The 21979-nt window shown below is 49.6% G+C and overlaps 1 protein-coding gene across 15 annotated transcripts in view; it reads left to right on the forward strand.

The window, feature by feature from the left end:
- The window catches only part of ARNTL (aryl hydrocarbon receptor nuclear translocator like), a 99345-nt gene that overhangs the window by 15142 nt on the left and 62224 nt on the right, over positions 1–21979 (forward strand). For 13 of the 15 annotated variants that reach the window (XM_042906842.1, XM_042906844.1, XM_042906845.1 and 10 more), the window contains exon 2: positions 14570–14642. The exons of the other annotated variants lie outside the window; for them this stretch is intronic. The gene's annotated coding sequence lies outside the window, so the exon portion shown is untranslated. The remainder of the gene's footprint in view (positions 1–14569; positions 14643–21979) is intronic. 15 annotated transcript variants of the gene reach the window in all.

Below are 21979 nucleotides of genomic sequence, written 5' to 3' on the forward strand. Positions count from 1 at the left end.
TGTTTCTATCCTGGCCAGAGTGATTTTTTTTTTTTTCTTTTGCTGGAGAAATGGGGTCTCAGTGGATAATCAAAAAAAAAAAAAATTTTTAACTTTGATTCATTTTTTTATTTAATGTGTTTATTCACTAAAGATGATCTTCTTTCCTGGAACACAGTGGAGTATTTTTAACCGGACTTTACTGAAAAAAAAAAAAAAAAAAAAAGCAGGAATTGAACTTACATTCACAGTATGCTCTTGACTCTGTTAAAGGCTCAGGCATAGAAGGAGGGAAAAGCACCTAAGTGTTAACAATGGTTCTCATCTCGTAGAATTTGAGGTGATTTCTATTCTCATCTCCTTCCCTGTGGTTTTCTATTTTTCAACAGTGAGCGTGTGTTGCTGTTATAATCATAATCGGCTAGTTAAAAATGAGTCTTATAAATTAATACCCTCCAGCCAAATGAAGAATTTTGATTTTTGGCAACCTGGCCTGGGCTATAGGCTCTCATGTTAACTCAGGCCTATCGAGGTGATTTTCTGACAAGGTAAGGAATTTGTTAGAAAGAGGATGTTTTCCTTTGTGGAAATCAACACAGAAAGCAATCGTTCTGTGACATGTCAGGAAAGATGTCCGGGGGAACTCTGCTCCTGGAATTTGACTAGCCTGTTTTACGGTCACTTAAGGAAATGAACCTTGCAGGTTTCCCATTCACCGTGTGACTGTTCTCCTTTATCTTATACTCCTGTGTTCCTCGGGGACCCCTGGCTCCATCATCCTGGGATCAGGTGACCCTGCCCTTTGTTTTCTCAGACTCTTCCATTACCAATGTCCTCTGTGCATGTTTCCCTCCCTCTGTTTGTGACTGTAGATTTGGTGGTGGCTTCTTCCCACCGCCATGTTTACAGACTGAGGAGAACTAATTGTTGCTCTTTTCTGTCACAGTTGTCCCTTGCCCTTGTCATTGCTCAGGTGAGTGACCTGAGCCGTGCTCTGGGGACAGAATGAAGAGGAGGGGTCAGGGACTGTAGGGAAAGGGTGGGGGTACTGAGCTGACTGCAGGACCTTGGGGAAGTCCCTGGGCCATCCACCTAGCACTTGGCCCGTACCCGGCAGGACGCGCTCTGACACAGCTCCTACAGATGACTGCTTGGTGTTTGAAGCCATGCACTGATCTGTTGAATTCCTGCAATGTGGCAGTCAGTGTTCCAGATGCCGTCAGGGGGCATAGTGATGAGCAAGGCAGACCTGCTGTCTGCTGTCATGGAGCTTTCATTCTCGTGGGAGAGAGAAACGGTTCACAGGGAAATAAACGAAGCTCATTACAGACTGTAAGAGCAGCCCCAGAGATGGTTACATGCACCCTTTTGTAGTGGAGCAGGAGGGCCGGGGTTAGGATGATTCAAAGGCCTGGCTCCTTCTATTTCGCCCCCTGTGCTTTCTAGTGGGGAGGGAGGAGAATGGGGGGGGGAGGGGTGCGGATATCTCAGTAAAGCTGAGCTGCTTCTCCCATTCAGTCCGCCTGGGCCTGGCCTGGGCGTACAGGTGGAGAGAGCAAAAGCCAAGGCATACCCCGGGGGCACATCCTTCTTTTCTGAAGAGCAAAGAGCCAGTTTGCACAAAGAAGTCCCAATCAGTGCCCGCTACAGCTTTTTCCATGGCCAAGCTTGTGTTTTCTCTTATTTACAACTTGTAACGAGGCCCAGCCTCTCCGTGTCCTTCTAGCAGGATATTGGACTGATCCTTTCAGGGACAGGGTCTTCTATTTTGTTGTTGCCGTTTGAGTTATAGTAACCCCCTCCCTGACACCCTGTTCTCCAGGTCTGGTCTTGAATGTGTTCAGGGTAGTTTACTGTGCCATTGCGCGTCCTGAAACTCTTGATCACTGGCACTTACAGGATCTTTGAGCATCACTGTCGGCTTGGCTTTTGGCTGCCCAGAAAAGCTGGAAGTTGGGGAGATGTGAGCTTCCCTGTCGAGTCTTCTTTTCTATTACACTTCTCTGTCAGATGGAGGGCTCAGCCATTGGTCCTGTTCTTTGTGCCCCATCTTTCTGAAAAACCAGGACAGACAGGACCCTGCCTCCCATGAATACTCCACACCCTTCCTTCTACAGCCCTTGTTAATGTCTGTGTTTTCTGACCCTTCTTCTCCCGTCTTCCTGTTCAGAGAACAAGGCCTTTGAACTTGCCTCACACTGGCTTGATGCAGTATGGGAAACCAAGTTACCTGCCTCCTGAAGGAGTCTGGGACTCACTTGGCTTCCAGAGCCCCCCCTCACTTCTCTGCCACCCAGAGGATAAGTCATGCCCACGGTGATCATTTAACTCTCCTATCAGGGCCTACAGGAAGGCCCTTTGTTACTCAGTTAATTTTCTTGTGGGAGGGGGGTCTTGTTTACTAGTCTCATCCGTTCTGTGTTGTTACCAATTCTTTAAAAATATATCTGCATATATGCACGTGTGTTGTTACCAATTCTTTAAAAATATATCTGCATATATGCACGTGTAAGGATGTGTGTGTATCTTTTTCTATGGAGAACAAAGGGCTTTGGAATGAGTGTGGCCCTGAGAGGGCCTGGATTTACACCCCGGGAGTGGTCGTCATCCTTTGGGAAATCTACCCCTTGGTCCCAAATATCGACCGACTGAAATTTGTCAAGTTTTGTCCCAACCTTAGTTTCATAGTTTTCCCCCAGTTTCTGAGACAACTTTGGGGTTCCCTGTGTTCAGGGAGGACTTCAGTCATTGGGTCCACCCCTTAAATACACCGACTCAGTGAGGAAAGCCTTTCATGGCCGGCCTCAGGGCCAGGGCTGCTGGGTGGAGTGTGCCTCTTACAGTCATCATGGCCCGGGCCGTGTGTAGGCCTCCTTTACTTGGCCGTAGCATGGTGGAGAGTGTCCAGTCTGCTTTGGAATAAGCAGTTTTGTTTAAAACAAGTCGGATCCAAAAGTCTTAGGTGGTCTGAATGGCTCCCCTCCCTCCTCATGGGTTTCAGCTGGTTAATATGGTGGCCTGGCTTGTCCAGGCAGACCAAGGACGTCTGCCTGGACTTCTGGCTGACCGGCACCCCTGCACTCCTCAGCATGAGTTTGCCTCCCTCTGCTAAGGAGGGAAGGAAGAAGTCATCCTTTCCACTGGCTTGAAACAGGACGTGCCTGAGTGAGGCGGCAGGGATGAGGGAGTCATCTATTCATTCAATGTCATCTGAGGGTCCCCCGTGTGCCTGGTATGATGGGAAGCCACTGGAGCATTGAGAGCACGAAGACAATAAGTGATTCATATTTTCTAAAGGTTCTTCTGGCTGCCCATGGACTGAAGTGGGAGGGATAAGCATGGAGCAGGGAGCTGGGTTAGGAGGTGCTTGTTCTAGTCCAAGGAGCCAGACTGGCTTGGATGCCACTGGTAGGCATCTGTGTGAGCAGACAGGGAACAGACAGGCCTTCGCTGGCTGCCATTGTCGTTTTCCCTCGGGCTCTGGATCCCCTGGACCATGAGCCTCCCCTTCCCTAAGTGTGGCAGGCCCTGCCAAACTCCTGCTCCACGGCTGGTGCTGTTCACTCCACCTAGAACGTTCTCTTCCCCCGCTTCCCAATCCTGGTGGTTCTGCTACTGCCTAACCCAGTGACCTTGGGCAAGTTACCAGATCTCTCCTGAGCCTCAATGTCTTCATCTATGAAAGAGTGAGCACAGAACTCCCTCATGGGATTGGGAGGGGAACACTATATGTACTTGAGTGTGATCATTGCCGTAGCCTCTGCAGTGGTCTTTTATTTCCACCCTTACCCTGCTCTGTATGCGCTCTGCCCAGTGACCCAGTGAGCCGGGGTCCAATCAAGTCGTGCCTCTGGCTCAGAACCCTCTCGACAGTAGCTTCCTGTCTCACTCAAAGGAAAAACCAAATCCTCAGCAGGGCCCCCAGGGCTGCCTGGTGCTTCTCTGACCCCATCTCCCAGCCCAGGGCCTGATGGGTAACCAAGCAGGCCGGGTCATGCGTAGCTCACTGGTGCATGTGGGTGGTGTCCCCCCCGACCCCGAGTTACGCAGTGCACGACTCATGTGGCCAAATGCACTGATCCCACCTGCCCACCTCTTGCCCCACTTCAGCCACATCAGAGAGAGTCCTTGCTGTTCCGCAAACATGCCAAGCTGGCTTCGGGCTCGGGCTCTTTCCTCTGACTGCTCCCTCTGCCTTGAATGCTCTTCCCCCAGATATTTGTATGGTGTGGTTACTCACCTTCTTCAGGTCTTTTCTCACATGCCACCCTGTGTAAAGTCGTACCATTCAGCCCACTGCCCCCCAGATGTTTCCCTGTTTCCCTTTTGTTTTCTTTTTCCTCTTAGGTCTTAACATCATCTAACATATTCTGCAGTTTACTTTCTTACTTGGCTTATCGTCTCTCTTCTCAATAGAAGGTAAGCTGCGAGGGCAGAGACCAGTGTTTATTTTGTTCACTGCTGTGTCCCCAGTGCGTGAAATGGTGGCGGGAAGATAGCAGGGGTTCACTAATAAAGGAGTAAATGAGTTTGCAATAAAGCAAGTGGAGTGTTTTGTCCCGTGCTTAGCATAAGTGAGCGCGCAGTAAGCGCTCGCTGCCGTCGTCTTCATCATTGGTATCGATTATCCCTCTGGGACCAGCTCCGCGCGGCCTTCTCTGAGCCCTTTCCCAGCCCCTTCTTGGGTTGAACTGCATCGTGGCCACCTCTGCTCCCTGCTGCCCTTCCTTCTGTGTCCTCTCCCTCCGTGGCATTGATCACACCGCACCAGTGGAACACGTCTCACTCTTTTCCCTGTATGAGCCCAAAGTCCTGTGGGGCAAATACGGACTTGTTCAGATTTGTACCCTAAGGACCTGCGCCCGTGGGGTAGCACATAGTAGGAGCTCAGGAAGTGTCCACTGGCAGCCATGACAGGTGGAAAGAGCTCTCCAATTCCTCACCAGTGGTCCTGGCTCCAGCACTGCTGTCTAATGTTTGCAGCCCCACTCCCAAGGGGTGTCATGAGAGAGTCTGACAACCACTGAAGTGACAAAATCTCTAGCAGTATGTTTAGAACAAATTTGGGGGAGCAGAGTGCCTCCTGTGCATAGTCCTTTGAATGACGGCATCTGGGTGCCTTGCTCATTCCACAAGTGAGAGTCTGGCCCTTTGGCTGCGCAGGACCCAAGGAGACAGTATGATTCAACTTACGCTCATTCAGTGGAGACCGTGTGAGTAACACCAGTGTATTTGGAGGGGAGAAGCAGAGAAAGCTTGGGCTGGTTCTTGGGGGACTTGGGGTTGGCGGGGAGAGCATGGCTTCTGGGGATGGTATAAGGAAGAGGAGAGCAGCCCCTGCCTGGTCCGGGGAGCAGGGGTGGGTGCTTTGGGAGGCATGATTTGGTAGGTGGTGTGGGCCATATGAGGGGAGACCTTAAATGCCAGGGCAATGAGTTTGGCCCCTTGTATTTGGCGGGAAGGGTCCGGTTTAGGGATTCTGATGGATAGGTATAAGAATCAAAAGGGTCAGGGGAGGTGGAGAGGAGCTCTGGAGTCATTGTCACCTGTCCAGAGATAGACTGTCTTGTGAGACCTGCAGGTGGCATACCAGTGCCAGAGGCCATGCCATTAGGGACGGACATTGGCACCCACAGGACAGCAGAGCTTCAGCTGAACCAACAGAGTACAGGGGACTGAGGAGTTAGAAGTGGGGGCTTAGGGGCACCTGGGTGGCCCAGCCAGTTAAGCATCCGACTTTGGCTCAGGTCATGATCTCATGGTTCATGGGCTTGAGCCCCACGTCAGGCTCTGTGCTGACAGTTCAGAGCCTGGAACCTGCTTCAGATTCTGTCTCCGTCTTTCTCTCAAAAATAAATAAACGTAAAAAAGAAAAAAAAATGGGAGTTTAGCACAGACTGGGTGTAGGAGTGGACTTTTTCTCCTTGAAGGGTACTGTTGGTGTCCCAGGGTCACAGAGATTGTCCTGCCCTGGTCTGGTTGGGCTCACCAATCCATAAGCCACTGTTTCTCTGGAATGAGCTGGGTTTCTACACTCTATACTGGGCCAGTCAGCTCGAATCATCAGTCAGTTTTGTACCAGGGTGCTCTTCAGAAAAGCTTTAAACCCAGGGACTGGCAAACTCAGATTTAAGAGTCAGCATGGCCCATAACTCCCTGTGAGGCCTTGGTCAAGATGCTCATTCTCTTGGGGTGGTTCACTTTCTTTATTTGCCAGGTTAGCAGAATGCTAACCCCCTGGGTTCTAGGCCAGAGCCTCTTATATCCCTCCTGCCCTGGGTCAGGATTAACCCTGCAGGCTTGGGTGGGACTGAACCTTCAGGTGGGAGGCCTCATGGCCACAATGTGGAGAGGACTAGCCTTGACACTGAGTGGTGTTTGAAAATTGTTCACTCACCCAGGGATTGATTCATTCTGCAAAACTAGCGAGGGTTCTCTTCCCATCCCCCTTGCCTGCTTTGGGATGGAATTGCTGAAATGACCTTGGCTTCGGGAAGCAGTCCTGTTTTCCGATTCTGCTCTCCTAAACATGGCCTCTGCCCTGTGCCTAGGGGCCTCATTCTCACACAGCTACCATCATTCCCTCTGGCCTTGTTGCGTGAGATCTCCTCTTAGCTTTCTCCTCCTTTCCTTTGCATCTGATTTCTTTTTTTTTTTTTTTTAACATTTATTTATTTTTGAGACAGAGAGAGACAGAGCATGAACAGGGGAGGGGCAGAGAGAGAGGGAGACACAGAATCGGAAGCAGGCTCCAGGCTCTGAGCCATCAGCCCAGAGCCCGACGCGGGGCTCGAACTCATGGACCGCGAGATCGTGACCTGAGCTGAAGTCGGACGCTTAACCGACTGAACCACCCAGGCACCCCCTTTGCATCTGATTTCAAACACCGGGCCTGATCTGCCCAACCAGGGCAACCCTGATGGTTCCAGCACATATGCTCACATATCTGCCTTCCCTTTACTCCTAAGATTATATCCTCAGCCCATTCCATGTGGCTCCCTAGTTTTGATCATGCTCATTTAAGATGGCCGCATAATACTCTATCGAGGGAGTGCCTTCAATAAGCCATGAGTTTGTTATGGGGCATTTCACTTGCTTTTAATTTTTGTTCTTTCAGCTAATGCTACATTGGCCATCTTTGTGTATTGCAGAATGATTTTATTACGTTGGCATTTATCTAGCTAATGGCAATGGCCCAAGATCACACAGAGAATCAGAATTTCTTTTTTCAAGAAAAATGTCGTGAAGATATATTTAAAATTTACTTTAAATGCTAGGAATGTTTTTGTTGTATTTTCCACGAATGAAGAAGCAGGGTAACAGTAATGTGAAATGAGATATAAGTGAAAGGCTGTGTATTTACAAGTAATACATGACTTGTTGTTTGTTCCTAAGTGTAGAGGTGAGCCAGTACACTCTCTTAAGGAGTAATTTCTCTGCTCAAATTGAGGAATTCTGTATCCCTATATTTTTGATGCTTTGATTAAAACAGTAAAATAAACAGTGATCCCTTGTTCACGATGTTTTTAAGAAATCCCCTACACCTGTTGGGATGAGCACTGGGTGTTGTAGGGAAGCCAATTTGACAATAAATGATATAAAAAAAAGAAAAAAAGAAAAAAGAAATGGAAAAAGCAAGCCCATGAACCATCCCTAAAGCAAGAAAAAGTAAATGGGATTTTCGAGGGGGGAAAAAAACTCCAATGTCTCCTTAAACCAGAATGAGCCTGTCAGGAAGTGCTCCTAGCAGTGGAAGCTAAGATCGTCCAAGACCATCCTGCTGTGGAGCCAAGTGGAAGCAGGTTGCAAACTTGCTGAAACAGTTTGTTTTTTTTGTTGGTCATAAGGAAATAACCAGAATGAAACCAACAAACCAGTGTCAATGACTTGGTTCTGAGTGTTCTTTTTAGCCTGGAATCCATGTGGCTTTGGGGTGACGGGGAAGGCTTCCTCTGCCCAGATGATCTGTCGTTGCTGTTTCAGTCTCTGGTTGATGATTACGTGGACCATTTTAACCGGCAAATGTCAGCTGAGTTGCCGGGAATAAAAACTGGGGAAGAAAACACCCAGTGCCCCCTTGTTTCTGAGGAGCCCACGAACTGGGAGTGGGAAGGACAAAACAAGTCTAAAATTGGTGGTCCTTCACTGGGGACTAAGAAGAGAGTCCTGGGGCAGTCAGCTCTACTCTGTTAGAGAAGAGAGAGGGATTCCATCTCCTAGGGAGGCTAGGGCGGGGACGGGGGATGTCAAGAAAGGTGTTATGGGGGGGGGGGAGTTGCTGTTGTCAGCACTAGAAAGGACTGGCTGAGATGGGACTGGACAGTCCCAGCAAAACAAAAAGGCTGACAGAGGAAATGGAGGTGGAAGGACATGGGGATATGTTTGGGGTTTGGCTGAAGCAGTGTTGCTTTAGGGCATGTATCAGATGCCAGGCTTGGGTCTAAGCACTTCCTATATATTAACTCATCTAATCCCTACAGTGACCCAAGGGGGGCGCTACCATTGCCTCCATCTTACAGATGAAGAAATAGACATAAAGTAACTCATCAACTGCCCAAGATTGTCCTGCTGTAGAGCCAAGATCAGACCCAGTTGGTTTGGCTCCAGAATCTCTGTTCCTAACCACAGAGCTGCCACACCTCTGATATAGGGGGAGAACAGACACTAGAACCAGAGGCTTGGAGTGCCAGTGATTAGGGGTACCGAGGTGGGAGAGGGGTCAGAGTGGAGATGAAAGGGATTCTAGGGTGGGGATGGGGGAGTTTGCTGAGAGCCGAGGGGCCACAGGAAGAAAGAGCTTCTTGGGGCGGTGGGGGTGGGGTGGGGTGATGCTTTGTCTACAAGGCCCAGCACTGCAGAGTTCCACAAGGTGAGATCTAAGAGCAGGTCTGATCCAAGGTCTCCACGGGCGGGCCTCTGGAGACTGCACCGTGCCGTTCATTCTGGAGGGTTCTCTATTTTGAAGATGGCAAAGCAGGCACAGGCTTTGGGTATCATTAGCCGTGTCCTCGTGTGGGTAGAAAGAGATGAACATGACGGAGAGGGGCAGGTGAGAGCTGGCATTGCTAATTTGGTAAACCCGGTGGCTCTTCTGCAGCCTAACGATGTCTGAAAGCTGTTTTCTATGCCGAGGCCCAAGCGTGACTCCCTTATCTGAATGCTGTAGCAATTGCTATTTTTCCTGGGAAATTGGGCCCATGTGGGCCCTGCGTGTGGTTTATTTGAGTTCCATTTTTATAACCTTATTACCTTGTCCCCATGATGCAAGGGGCCTCTCTTTACTGGAGCTTTGCTGTGAAAATTGTTTCTTAAAAGGTACAAAGTGATCTCTCATCATTTGGGTGGCGTTCTTTCCATAGTAGCACTTTTCTGCAGACTGTGCGCACACTTTTCATCACCCCTGACACCAGTTGTCATGTTTTTCTGATCGTTGGCAATTTACTGGGATCTTTTAGGCAGTTCTTAAATCTCACTACCTAGGTGTTTGTCACGATTTCTTCCAGAAGAGTTTGTGCATTTAAATATCCATTCAACTTCTGCTGCAAAGTATGGCTCTCCCGATGACTTTGCTAGGGCCTAACACCCAGTCTTGTCCTCTGGCCTTGAGTTGATAACAATAGCAATTAGCATTTATGGAACCTGAGCTGTTATTAGGCACTGTACTGAGGGATTTATGTAGGGATTTATGTTCACGATCTTAATTGTTCCCGGTCTCGATAAAGAAAGTGCTGTTACTTCCACCATTTTACAGATGAAGAAAATGAGTGTTAAAAAGGTAGAGTATCTTGCCCCAGGTTGCACAGCTAATAAATGGCAGAGCTTGGCCTCAACCCAGGCCCTCCTGACCTTGGAGTCCATGTACTTCATTCATTCATTCATTCAGTCAGTCATTCAACAATAAGTGATTGTTCATAACATGGCCAGCACTGTTCTAGACCCAGGGGATACAGCAAAGGAAAAAATAAAAAGCAAAAATTTCCTGCCTTTAGTTCACATTCAGATTTGGGGGGATAGAAAACAAAATAATAAAATACACATTATCCAATATGGTAATAAGATTATGGTGAAAAATAAAGCAAGGAGGTTGGTTAAGAAGTGTTAGGAGAATTTTAGAGTAGTCAGAGAAGGTCTCGTTGAGAAGGAGACCAAGCTGTTAGGTTAAGTAGCAAACAAACCCCTGAATCTCAGTGTTATCGACCCAAGAAAACATTATTTCTTGTACAGAAAAATTCCAGTTTGGCTGCTCCTTCTTTGTGGTTACTGAGGGACCCACATTCCTTATATCTTATGGCTCTGCCCTCTTTAAGGCCCTCAGATTGCTTTCCATTCAGCTGGAGGATGAATAAGAAGAGAGATGGTCTTGTGGGGAAGTTTTTGTATTTTTATTAAATTTTTTTAAATGTTTATTTATTTTGAGAGAGAGAGAGAGAGAGAGAATCCCAAGCAGGCTCTGCACGATAAGTGTAGAGCCCAATGTGGGGCTCAACCTCATGAACCGTAAGGTCATGACCTGAGCCGAAATCAAGAGTCCGGTGCTTAATTGACTAAGGCACCAATATGCCCCTTGTGGGGAACTTTTTATGGGCCAGTCTGGAAGGAGCACTCATCTCTCCCACCCATTGGTGAGAACTCAGTCACATGTTTACTTCTAACTACAAGGGAGGCTGTTGGGAAATAGAGTCTAGCCATGTGCCCCCAAGAAAAAAGAAATGGGCTTTTGTGAACTTGTACCATAGTGTATACTGTAGCGAATGAAGTGAAGAAGTGAGTTGTATGTTTAACTGGGGAAAGAGCATTAGGGTATAGGAACAGCAGGGTAAAGATGGCCAGGGTGGCTGGAATGCAGTGAGGAGAAGACAAGGAGGGGGGTGGTAGGACAGAAAGCAAGAAAAGGAAAGTCCACATGGCAACGAGGAAGTGTGAGGAGACCAGGTTGAGAATGAGGGTTCTAGCTTGGGCAACCAGCTAAGGCTGGGAAGACCAGGAGGAGTCTATGGTGCAGCAGAACGGGTGCCTTCCAGGCATTTTAGAGCACATCTGGAAGACTGGACTAACTGTGCTGTCCTTCAGGGAAGCCTCCATAGCGCTAAAGGTATGGCTGCTGTGTAAAAATCCAAGGAGCACACATTCCAGGCAAAGAGAAAAAACAGATATGGGAAAAACACAGATAATGGGAAATTTATATGATGTGCCAGTTGGGACTCCTGCTAGTGGAGGCATAAGCGGGGAGTTACTGGTTCCGTAGTCGGGCAGGATGCTACAGGAGTTCACAAAAGGAAGGGGTTCCAGAATGGGAGTTGACGCTGCCAGTGGTCCGTCTGGCTCCCTGTCTGCTATTCTTTGTATGTTGGCATCAGTCTTTTCTACTGCAGATGGACCGTGCTCCTCGTGGGGGCACCACTGCTGACAGACCCAGTCCAGCAATTGCAGTGAAGGGACAACTCCTTTCTCTGCATCTATATGTCAGTTCTAGAGCAAGTCTCTGCCTGGCTTAGGTTGGATGTTGTGCCTGTCATTGCAGCCAGGGAGTGGAGTAGTCTAATCGGGCTGGACCATTTGCCCACCCTTGTTGGGGCCTTCATGGTCTTTTTTAAGAAGGCAGAAGAAAAGCATGTATGGAAAATAAAAAAAGAGTATTTAGCATGGTTTCTGTGTTTTGAAGAATTTATGGTACAACAAGGTAGGAACTCTTTGGGGAGTTTTAAACAGAGGACTTGATCATATTTAGGTTTTATTAAAAGTCATTACAGACACTGTGTCTGGGTTTGTGGTTGGAAATAAATAAGTGAGTAGAGGTTAGGAGGTTGCCACTGTAGCTGTAAGGAGAGCCGAAGAGACCTGAGCCAATTAAAGCCCTTAGTTGTGTCATTTGGACTTCACCTCCAGCCGCCCCACCGGTAAAGAGGAGTGGGAGAAAGTCTAGAGACAATGAGGCAACCAGGGCTTGGTGACCAGTTGGAGGAGGCAAGAAAAAGAGGGGCTTAAGGAGGATCCCCACCACCACCACCAAGGGGGGTAATAACTATTCTCCAGAAGGCTAGATTTATCTTTGGAAACCAGTTATTAAGTGGTAGCAGACTTGACATATCTTATGTACTTCTTGAGAAATGTGAGTGCTGTTGGCTTTTTGTGGTGCCTCAACTGGAAAAGGAAGCTGACTGATTGTATTTGTCTCCCTTTAAAGTTTCCTTTCTTTTTGCAATCAGATAATAGGAGCCACAGCCAGGACTGCCATTTGACAGATGGATGGGAGCTGGGCCCTGGCCCGAAGACCTTTCCTCCCCCCCCATGCCTGCCCCTGGGCCTGCAGGTCTACTTTATAAACATTCATCTCCTTGGCATTGGCCTTGCTAGGAAGGCTTTTCAGGATTTTAAGCAAAGAAATGACCTGTTCTGACTTACGTTGTGACCAGTTCCCTCCTGTACTGGGAATAGACTGTGGATGGAGGGAGGAGTGTTACCAAGAGCCAAAGTGCAAGGGAGGGGTGGGGGGCAGGCACACCTGTGCAGGGGCTGTTGTAATCAGCTATATTGGTAATGGTGGAGGGGGTGAGAAATGGTCATGTTCTGAATATATTTTGAAGTACAAACCAATTTTGGTGAGGATTGGATATGGAGCAAGAGAGAGGAGACAAGAATGACTCTATAAACGTTTTGGCCTGGACAACTTGACGAATGTTGTCTTTAGCCTGATATGGGGAACACTTGGAGGAGCAGGTCTGGGGGAAGGCCAGGGGTCGGCACTGGACATGTTAAGTTTGGGACATTGAACATGACTTACACAGAGCTCCTATTTGACATCTTACTTGAAGCGGGCAGTTGGATATATCCTACCAGCCAGGAGTTAAAGGAGAGGTCCGGGCTTGGAGAAAAATCTGGGCATCCTCAGCATACAAATGGTATCTGAATCCGTGACATTAGGCGAAATCACCGAGGGGTGACTAAAGGCATACAGAGAAGAGATGAGAATGAGGCCTGAGCCCCGGGACACTCTGACATTGAGAGGCAAGGAGAGAAGGAAAAACCAGCAAAAGGAAAGAACAGCCAGTGAGAAACAGCGGGCAGAAAACAAGAGTGCTGTCCTAGAAGCCAAGTGAAAGGAGTCATCAAGCAAGAGGGAATGGTTTACTGATATCAAGAGCTATAAGACAAAGACTAAGTCTTGCCCGTTGGGTCTGGCAACATGGAGGACAGGCCAAGTGCATGTTCTGGACCAGAGCTTAACCTCTCAAAAGAAGCCACAGTTTACCCACTGAAGAAGAATACAGTTGTGCAAAACAGGATTGCTGTAGATTGATTGAAAGAAATCCAAGAATGATGAAGACAGTGCCATGGGCGTCTAGTGCTATGGGACAGCCCTTCTGGCTTTTGTGAGGAGGGTTGAGGTCAGATTCATTCGTGTCTTTATCCAGCATTTATTCATTCCACAGAAATATACTGGGTTTCAGAGACTGGGGGTAAGGGTGGGGGGAAAGGGAGACCATGTAGTCATCATTTAATGGGTATAGAGTTTCAGTTTTGTGGAAAAGAGTTCTGGAGACGGATGGTGGTAATGGTTACACAGTAACACAAACGTGTTAATACCACTGAGCCATATACCTGAAAATGGTTAAGATCATAAATTTTCTGCTATGTATGTTTTAACACACACACACACACACACACACACACACACGAGAGAGAGAGACAAAAAAAAAAAAAAAAACAACTTATTGGCCCCATCATGAACTGGGTCTGGGACATAGTGTTTGAAATGGATGGCATTTCAATAGGAGATAATTTGGAGGGAAGGGAAGAAGGACCTCCAGCTGGAGGGAATACAGAGAAGGCCTGCTATCAGGCCTGTTTGTCTGGATTGTGGGGTCAGTGGGGGAGGCCACTCGAGCTGAGGCTGTGGACTCAGGCTGGGCCAGTTCGTGCAGGCCTGGCAGCCTGCTTACGGAGTTGGGCTTGCCTTCTTAGATTCTGGAAGCCTCTGAAGGCTCTCTGCCCAGGGGAGTGTCATTCCAAAGGTGTGCATTTAGACCATTAATCTCATGAACCCTTCCTGTTAAGCCATTGCTTATTAAAAGCAGTGGGATTGAGGCATGCCTTTCTATAGGGAAAATTGTGATCAAGCAGAATTTTCAATACCCAGGCATGTGGTAATGAATTAAGTGGGTTGTTTTTCCTCACATTTTACAAATATTTATTGAAGACTACCTAAATGCCCACAGCGTTCTAGGCAGTGGGGTAAGAGTAGGGGTAAATTTAACAGGCCTCTTCTCTTGAAAAGCCTAGACTCTAGGGACCCCCATTCCTAAATAAGAAATTATGCTCCCACGTGTCACGTGTTGCCATAAATGTCTCGCCATGAGAGAGTTCCATGGGAACTGAGAGGGGGAGGTGCCCGGCTTGCTGGGGACACTGGGGAGGCTTCTTAGGGAAAGACTGTCCAGTGGATTTGAAAAATGAGCACAATTTTCTGGGCAAAGTAACAGAAATGGGCATCCTGAGAGGATGGTAAATCAAAACTTACTGGGGGCTGTAAATTGAAAGACAGTGTATAAATAGCCTCTCTTAAGCTGAACTCTTATTTCGTTGGCTTTAGGTGGTGCTGACTAGAGTGCACGCATTTGGACCCAAGCTTAACTTTTCAAATGTGGAATCCTAGGCCTTCACTGGTAAGTTTGTTTGATGCCTTCTTACCAAATTATGCTGTTGAGGATCGGTATTTGGAATAAAGGGCAAGAAAGTTATCATTGGCACAGCTCTGTGGAGGTTACCAAGCCTAGACTCTAGAGAAGCCGGTAGTACAGGCAGAAGGGATCCACAGGAGAAGTGAAATTTCACTGTAGGTTTATGAAGTAGATGCTCTGGAGGGGCATCCAGGAGGTGTAGGGGGTGGACGCACCCAGGCTCATGGCAGGGTGGGCTTTGGCTGGGTTTTGAAGGAAAAATCCGGAGAAGAGTGAAATAAGGTTTTCGGGTTTGAGAAAGTGGGCGTAAGACACAAAGGCAGTGGGCTCAGCAACAGACCCACAGGAGCAAGAGCTTCAGAGGAGTCATGGGCCAGACCTTTGGCAAGAGATGATTGTTCTAGACCAGGGTCAGCAAACTTCTTCTGTAAAAGGTCAGACGGTAAATATTTTTGACTTCATAGGCCATGCGGTCTCTATCACAGCTACTCCGCTCTGCTGTTGTAGCATGAAAGCAGCTATGAATGAATGGGCACCGCTGGGTCCCAGTAAAGCTTTATTTACAAAAACAGGCGGTAGGTAGGATTTGGCCTGTGGGCTGTTGTTTGCAGACTCCTTCTCTGGACCCTGAATGTCAGGCTAAGGCACTTGGACTTTGTCCTGGAGGCAGTGGGAAGCCATTGAGGTTATTTTGGGAAAAGAAGTGAAATGGCAGAAGCGACATGCTAGGACCGTTCTTCTCATAGCTGGACAGGAGGCATGGGGCTTGTTCAAAGGAACAGCAGCAATCTGCGCATGATGGCATGTGGTTAACAGTGGTGAAAATGGGGGCAAAGGACCAATAGAAGAGCTATCGCAAAGGGAGAACCATAGAATTTACAGTCTTCTTAGACTTTAAGAACAGGAGCCAAAGAAAATGGAAGTTTAAACTTGGTGGTTCACAGGGGCATCATTGGCACATGTAGACATTGGAGACTGAGGGGGGTAGTTGGTGCATCTGGTTTTAGATACACTGAGTTCAGGATCACAGTGGTTCATCCACAGGAAATGTCCCGTAGACAGTTGGAAATGCAGGGATGAAGCTGGGACTGAGAGGGTTTGGTCTGGAGATGTGGAAGGGAGGCCGTAGGATTAAATAAGTTCTCCCCATGATGAGCAGAGAGCTGAGCCTTGGGGAATGTGCATAATTCCAGATGGAAGAAAAAGGTAGAAGAGAACCAAAGGCCAAGGAGGAGAGAGTCCCAGGAAGGGAAGAGAAGGGGGCAGCAGGGACCATGGAGAAGGAAGTTGAAGGAAGGCTGCTGACTTGGTGACAAGTTGGTTACAGGTGGCCTTGAGGAACATGATGCCACAGGAGGAGAATGGGGGATGAGGGCTCCAGGCTGCACAGGGTTGGACATAAATGAGGGATAAAGAATCGAAGACACTAGGAAAATAGACCACCCGTAGAGAGTGTGGGCCTTAAAAGAAGGGAGTACACATTTGCATGTCGCAGTTACCTTTTCTTTAGCTCTGAGGCAGGCACAACATGCTGCGACCGGTGCTCTTTTCCTTCTCTGGAGCCAAGCGGTGCTTGGGGGTTTGTGTGCACCCTGGGCTGGTGACTGTGTTCTTATTCGCCCTTGGAGGCGTGGTGCTCACGGCTGTGCCGCAGCTTGCACACGGAACCCAGCCCATGTCTGGACTCCTGCCAGAAGACAAGATGCGATCTGTCGGCGAAAGAGTTGCATTTGCCACAATGGAGGGGAAGAGAGGGTAGACCAGGAGACTGAAATGAGACCTCTTACTGGAGGGTCGGCCCATGTATGGGAGTTTGAGATACTTCCTCAGGTCATCCGGCCAGGTTGTCAATTTGTGCTCTGAGCATTTTGAGTGTACGTTCTTTGGTTTGGATTCTAAGTCACATTTGGCTTGGTTTGTGTGAATGTAGCAGTTTGAGATCTGGGAACAAAGGCAGCAGGTGTAAGTGGTTCAGAGCCACCATTTATGGAGCCCTCAGTAGGTCCCCAGCATGGTGCTGGTGCTCTACAGGTGTCGCTTTAGGTCCTCTCTGCAACAGCCTCCAACACGGGGAGTTCGTTTTCTCACGTCAGTAGTGAGGAAATCAGATCATAAAGAGGCTGAGTAACCTGTCCAAGGTTACAGGAGATTTGAACCCAGATCTGACCCCCGGGTGACTCTGCTTCCTGTTTTCTCTCACCTAAGTCTGGAATTAATCCTCCCACTTATGTAGAAGGACTGGGGACGGACTCAGCTATGCGGGTTAAATATTCAGAGCCTAGTGTGGGTGTTTCCACTTCCTAGGAGTCTGGTGAAAGGGTGGAGGAAGTGTGGGATCTCTGCAAGAAATCAAGACCAAACCTTAATCGCTTTAACTGTTTCCCCAGGTAAAATTTTCCTGGGTTGGAGGAACTTGGAGAAGGTTGACAGTCGTGGGCTTGGAAAGGAAATATCACTGGAAGTCATGACAGCCAGATTTCAGCCCTAGCTCTGCGGCAATTATAATCGACTTTTTGTTTAAATATTTGGTATTTGTCTCTGCTCACCTTCAACTTTAAGCTTTGAGGGCTGGGTGTTTCCCCCCACACCCCCAGCATCTATCATGGCTTGGGCATGTCCTATGTGCTCAGTGAATATTTGTTGTTTGTAATGAGCCAAGAGGCTTGGGACAAGGTGCTTAACCTCTGTGTGCCAGGCACTGACTCTTGGCACCGTGGCTGTAGAGGTGACATGGCCTCTTGTCCTCATGAGGCTACTCCTGAGAAGATGTTTCTAGTAGGGGAGACAGACAGAATAAAGGTATGAGATGTGGTGTGTAAGGTCAGGCAGGCGTGATCACGCCCTGAAGTAAAGTAAAGGGAGAGGGTGGCCAACAGTTTAGTTAGGGTCATCGGAAGGCCCCACCAAGAAATGAAGCAAGACAGTGAGGCTGTTGGGGGAAAAGTCATAATTCTGTTTGAGACTTCCACAGACGTCAGCTGAACTGTCAACACTCCTTAATTCTTTTGCTGGGCCGTGGCTGCTAACACCTAACTGCTTCCATCAGTGAGGACTCCCTTTTCCGGCCCCTCGTCTGTGGCCTCTGAACTGTCTCTTCCCCTCCTCGGTAGGTGCTCCCTCGCCTCGCCTCGCCTCGCCTCACCTCACCTCGCCTGCCTCTCCAGGTTCTCCTCCAGCCCCAAAGCCCTTGCCTCCACAGCCTGCTTTGCTAGTGTTCTTTCTTTTGTCCTTAGCTTGGTAGGGTTTTGCTTGGTCCCTTTCTCATCACCGTGAGGATTCTCCCCGGCGGAGCCCGTGCAGTGCTCCTTTCTACCCTGCAGTCATCCAGAACTACATATCCAGCACAGAACCTCCTCCTAGGCTGCGCTGCTGGCTGCTGTCCACTGCCCGCGGGCACCTCGGGCCCATCCCTGCCCTGCGGCCAGGTGCGTCTGTCTCCCTGTGTCACCTGCCTTGCCTGGGACTGCAGCCCCAAGTTGCGTCTCCTTCACGAGTCATCCCTGGCTTTGTCCTTTCCCTCCTCTGTCCTGTTCTGTGGGTGACCATCCTAGTAAAGAGGGTGCCTTCTCACTTGTCCACTCCCTTCTCTTCCCTCCCTACTCCTTCCCTTAGGACTCATCATTTGGATTTCTTTCAAAAGCCTCTTAATTGCTCTTCCTGTGGCCATTTTTGTCCTCCCTCATCCCACCCCCACACTCCTTATCAGCATGATGTTTATAACTCACACATCTGATCATGGCTTTCTTCTGCTTAAAGCTCTCCAAGGGCTCCTTATTGCTTGCAGGATAAAACCTAAGCTCCTTGGTAGGCCTGCAGGCTTTCATGGTCTGGCCTGTGGGCACATTCCTCATGGATTTCTAACCTCGGCCCAGCCTCCCACCAGCCATCACCTCTGGGCCCTCTAGGGAATGACCTGCGCCCTGCTCCCCATTTCAGTAGCTCAGTTCAGGTTTCCAGTCTTCCGGACACCTTCCTTCCCCCGTTGCTCCTCGCTGTGACCTGGGGACGACCTTCCTCCTGGCTCCCACAACACCCTGCATTTCTCTCTTCCAAAGTGCTTATCAGCACACTGTTGATTTACTACTTGTTATGCTCAGTAAACTGAGCTCCTTAAGGGTGGGGACCCCACATGCGTGTGCGCGTGTACACACACACACACACACACACACACACACACACACACACACTTGGTTCTCAGTACCAGCATAGTACATCCGGCTCAGGAAGTGTGTGTTGAAGTAAGGATAGTAAAGTCTGTTTGCGCAGACTTAGAACGTGATCAAATGTACTTGAAATTGGAGGTTCATAGGCCATGGCATTGGGCAGAGCCACCCGCCTGTCCCCTCAGCTTTCAGTGCAGGAGGCATTGCTCTGGGTGTGGGTGTGTGGCCGCCTGCTGTGTCTCCCGGCATGCTGGGACCTCAGGAATGTAACTTCCTTACATTCGTTGCCCCTGACTTTCAGAAAACTCCCTTGTCGATGGAACAGTAACAGCAATTCAAAATGAAAAATAACCCATCAAGGAATGCCCATCAGGAGTGAGGTCTGCCCAGCTTCAGCCCGGGTGAATCCCAGATTTCCTAAATTAGCCAAAATGACGATTCTTGCTAACCGCTGACAGCTTTTCTCCCCCATCATCTAGCTGAGAATACTTGTCTGGCTAGGGGGTGAGGACAAGCTAGCGGTCCTTTGTGGACACGCCTGGGGGCTTCTTCATCTGCCCTTGGAGCCCTGTAAAGTCCTCGGTGAACACCGACGAGTGGCGCAGGAAGAGGCTCAGACCCCGCAGATGCCAGGTCAGCGTCTGTACTCCCCATGGGAGCGGGCACAGCGCACCCGGGCGCTAGTCAGTACGTGCTCATGTTTTCACGCGGGGCCATCGGCTCAACGCTCGTTGCGTCCTCTCCACTTCCTAGTTTTGCCACAGACCTGGGGAATTGTACTGAACGTGCAGCTTTTGCGTGGGGGCTCACGGCAAGCTGGGAGGGCTTCCTAGAGGAAGTAGCCGTTCTTACCACGGAGGCGTCCTGCTGACCAGAGTGCTCCAGCTGGCACTTGGAGCTGCTGTCCTCATCCGGTGGTGTCCTCAGGCACTTTTTAAAAGCTACCCGCCGCATGGATGCATTTTCCTTTTGGTTTATCTGGTCCATGCCCACTCTGTGCCTTCAGACCTCCGCTGATATGCTGCCTCCTAGGAAGCGTCCGCTGACCTCCCCGATAAGAAACCTGGGTCTGATCGTCACCATCACCGTTCTCGTCACATACCGCTTACGGCTCGCTGGCTGTTTGGCAAGCCCAGGCAGAGTGCTTGGCGGGCAGGCACGTGGTGGCAGGGCCTCGGCAGGTGTTGGCTGCGGCAAGTGTCATCATTATGATCCCACATGCCCCCTCTGAGGGGACTGAGGCCCAGGTCAACACGGGACATGCGAGTGGGGGTTTGCCGCGTGTGCCGACCAGGTTGGCGCCCTTCCCATTCCCTCCTGCACCGCGGTCCCTCTGCCACGCGTGCCCGCAGCCCGCACTCCCACTCATTTGCAGTGCTCGCCACAGAGGCCGGTTTTCGTTTACTTGTGTGGTTGTAGATCGGTGAACGTTTGCCCCTCCACTGGGCAGCCCGGTGAGCCCAGGACTGTGGGGGTCTGCCCTGTAGGTAGGTGTGCCACATGGACTTGCCCCACAGCCTGCCTGATGTCCCGCTTTTTCTCCCTGCCCCCTGCACCACGGGCATCTGGCGAGATGGGCCAAAGGGGCCCCCCAGGGCCCCCGCACGCTTTAGCCTGTACCCCTTACCTGTTTCCATGTCAGAGTCGCTGTGCTGAGGAAGGGTCTGTGCCTCGCCGGGATGCCTTTGTCTCAGACCCCCGGGACCACTCCTTCTGTCTTTTTCTCCACCTCCTCCTCCTTTTGTAAGGAAGTGGACCCTGTTCTCCCCTTAGGATAGAGCCAGCACCTTCCTGTGGCCCTGCACACACTCTGGGGGATGGCTCTGACCACCGAGGGCCATCGTGATCTGTGTGCCTGCCCTCCTTGTCCTTCTGGCACCCCTGGGGACCAGCCGTGGTGTGGTGTCTGTGGCAGGGCAGTACCTGGCATAGTCAGGGCCGAGGGGTCTGTGGAATTGGGGAAGGGAGCACAGAGGTTACCACCTTAAGGGCAGCTGCTGGACGATGCAGTTTGCATGTGCGTGTGCCTGTGTTGGTGAGTATATGTGTATGAACGGGGCTGTGTGTGTGTTTCTTGCTCCGTGTTTTTGTTTGCATAATTTATCCTTGTGCACATTGGAGACAGTGTCTCCCTCTTTCACGGGTCTGGTATGGGGCCTCGAATAATAGATATTTCATAGCCGTTGGCTAAATAAATATTTTCTCCTTTCCCAAGCTGCAGGCGCCTCCCCTCTCCTCCACCCGCCTCTTTGGTACCTCAGTGACCGTTTCACAGGGTTGTTGTGACTTGTCAGCACCCGCTTCCCAGACCCTATTCAGACAGCGGTGACGTGAAAGCCCCAGCTAGACCCCAGCAGGCCTGGCTACCCTCCTTAAGCTGGCAGCGAGGAAGCCGGTCCCTCAGGGGCACCTCACCAGGCCTCTGGGGCCCTGTAGGGCCAGGCTGGCTGAGCCCGGAGTGATTCATACCAGTTTTGAGTGGGAAAAATAAAAATAAAAAGAATGGCTTCTGACCAAGTGGGGAAAGTGGGTGTGGGGGAGGAGCAGCAGAAGGACCCTGGCCACGCCTTGGGTACACTTGCCAGCAGCAAATTGAGATTGGCTTAGAGCACGGGCCCCAGCAGACCTGCTTCAGTATTTCAGCTCTGTGCCTGCTGATCGTGTAACTCAGACTGCCCACCCAAGTTCTGTAGGCCTCGGTTTCCTCCCCTGCCACACGGGATGGTGATCCTCGTGATCACCTCTGTGAGGCTCGTGTGAAGGGGAAATGAAAATGTGCTTAGCCCTGGCATGTAGCAAATGCCAAATAATCTGTTATCATTGTCGCTTTTGAAAAGTAGTGTCATTAGCAGTAACTGTAAGACGACTTTGGACGAGATACAAAGTCTACGATGCAGTTAAAGGCTCCGAGGAGTGAGCTAGTGCTTCAGAAAAGTGCTTTGTGAGTTGCAGCTTATGTGCAGATATTGTTATTAGCACAAATATAGCTGTGACTTTTTTGGCTTTGGGAAAAATGAGCACAGTTTTCTGATGTTGACTCTAAAGTCTTGGTTGAGTTTGGTTTTGGTTCTGGAGGGAGATTCGTCAGGCCTCTCTTGGAATCTTGCCCAGAGGCTGCGTGACCCACACTGGTGCTCCCGGATGCCGAATGCCTGAGTG

This window comes from Panthera leo, chromosome D1 (genome assembly GCF_018350215.1).
Source record: "Panthera leo isolate Ple1 chromosome D1, P.leo_Ple1_pat1.1, whole genome shotgun sequence".
Lineage (NCBI taxonomy): Eukaryota > Metazoa > Chordata > Mammalia > Carnivora > Felidae > Panthera > Panthera leo.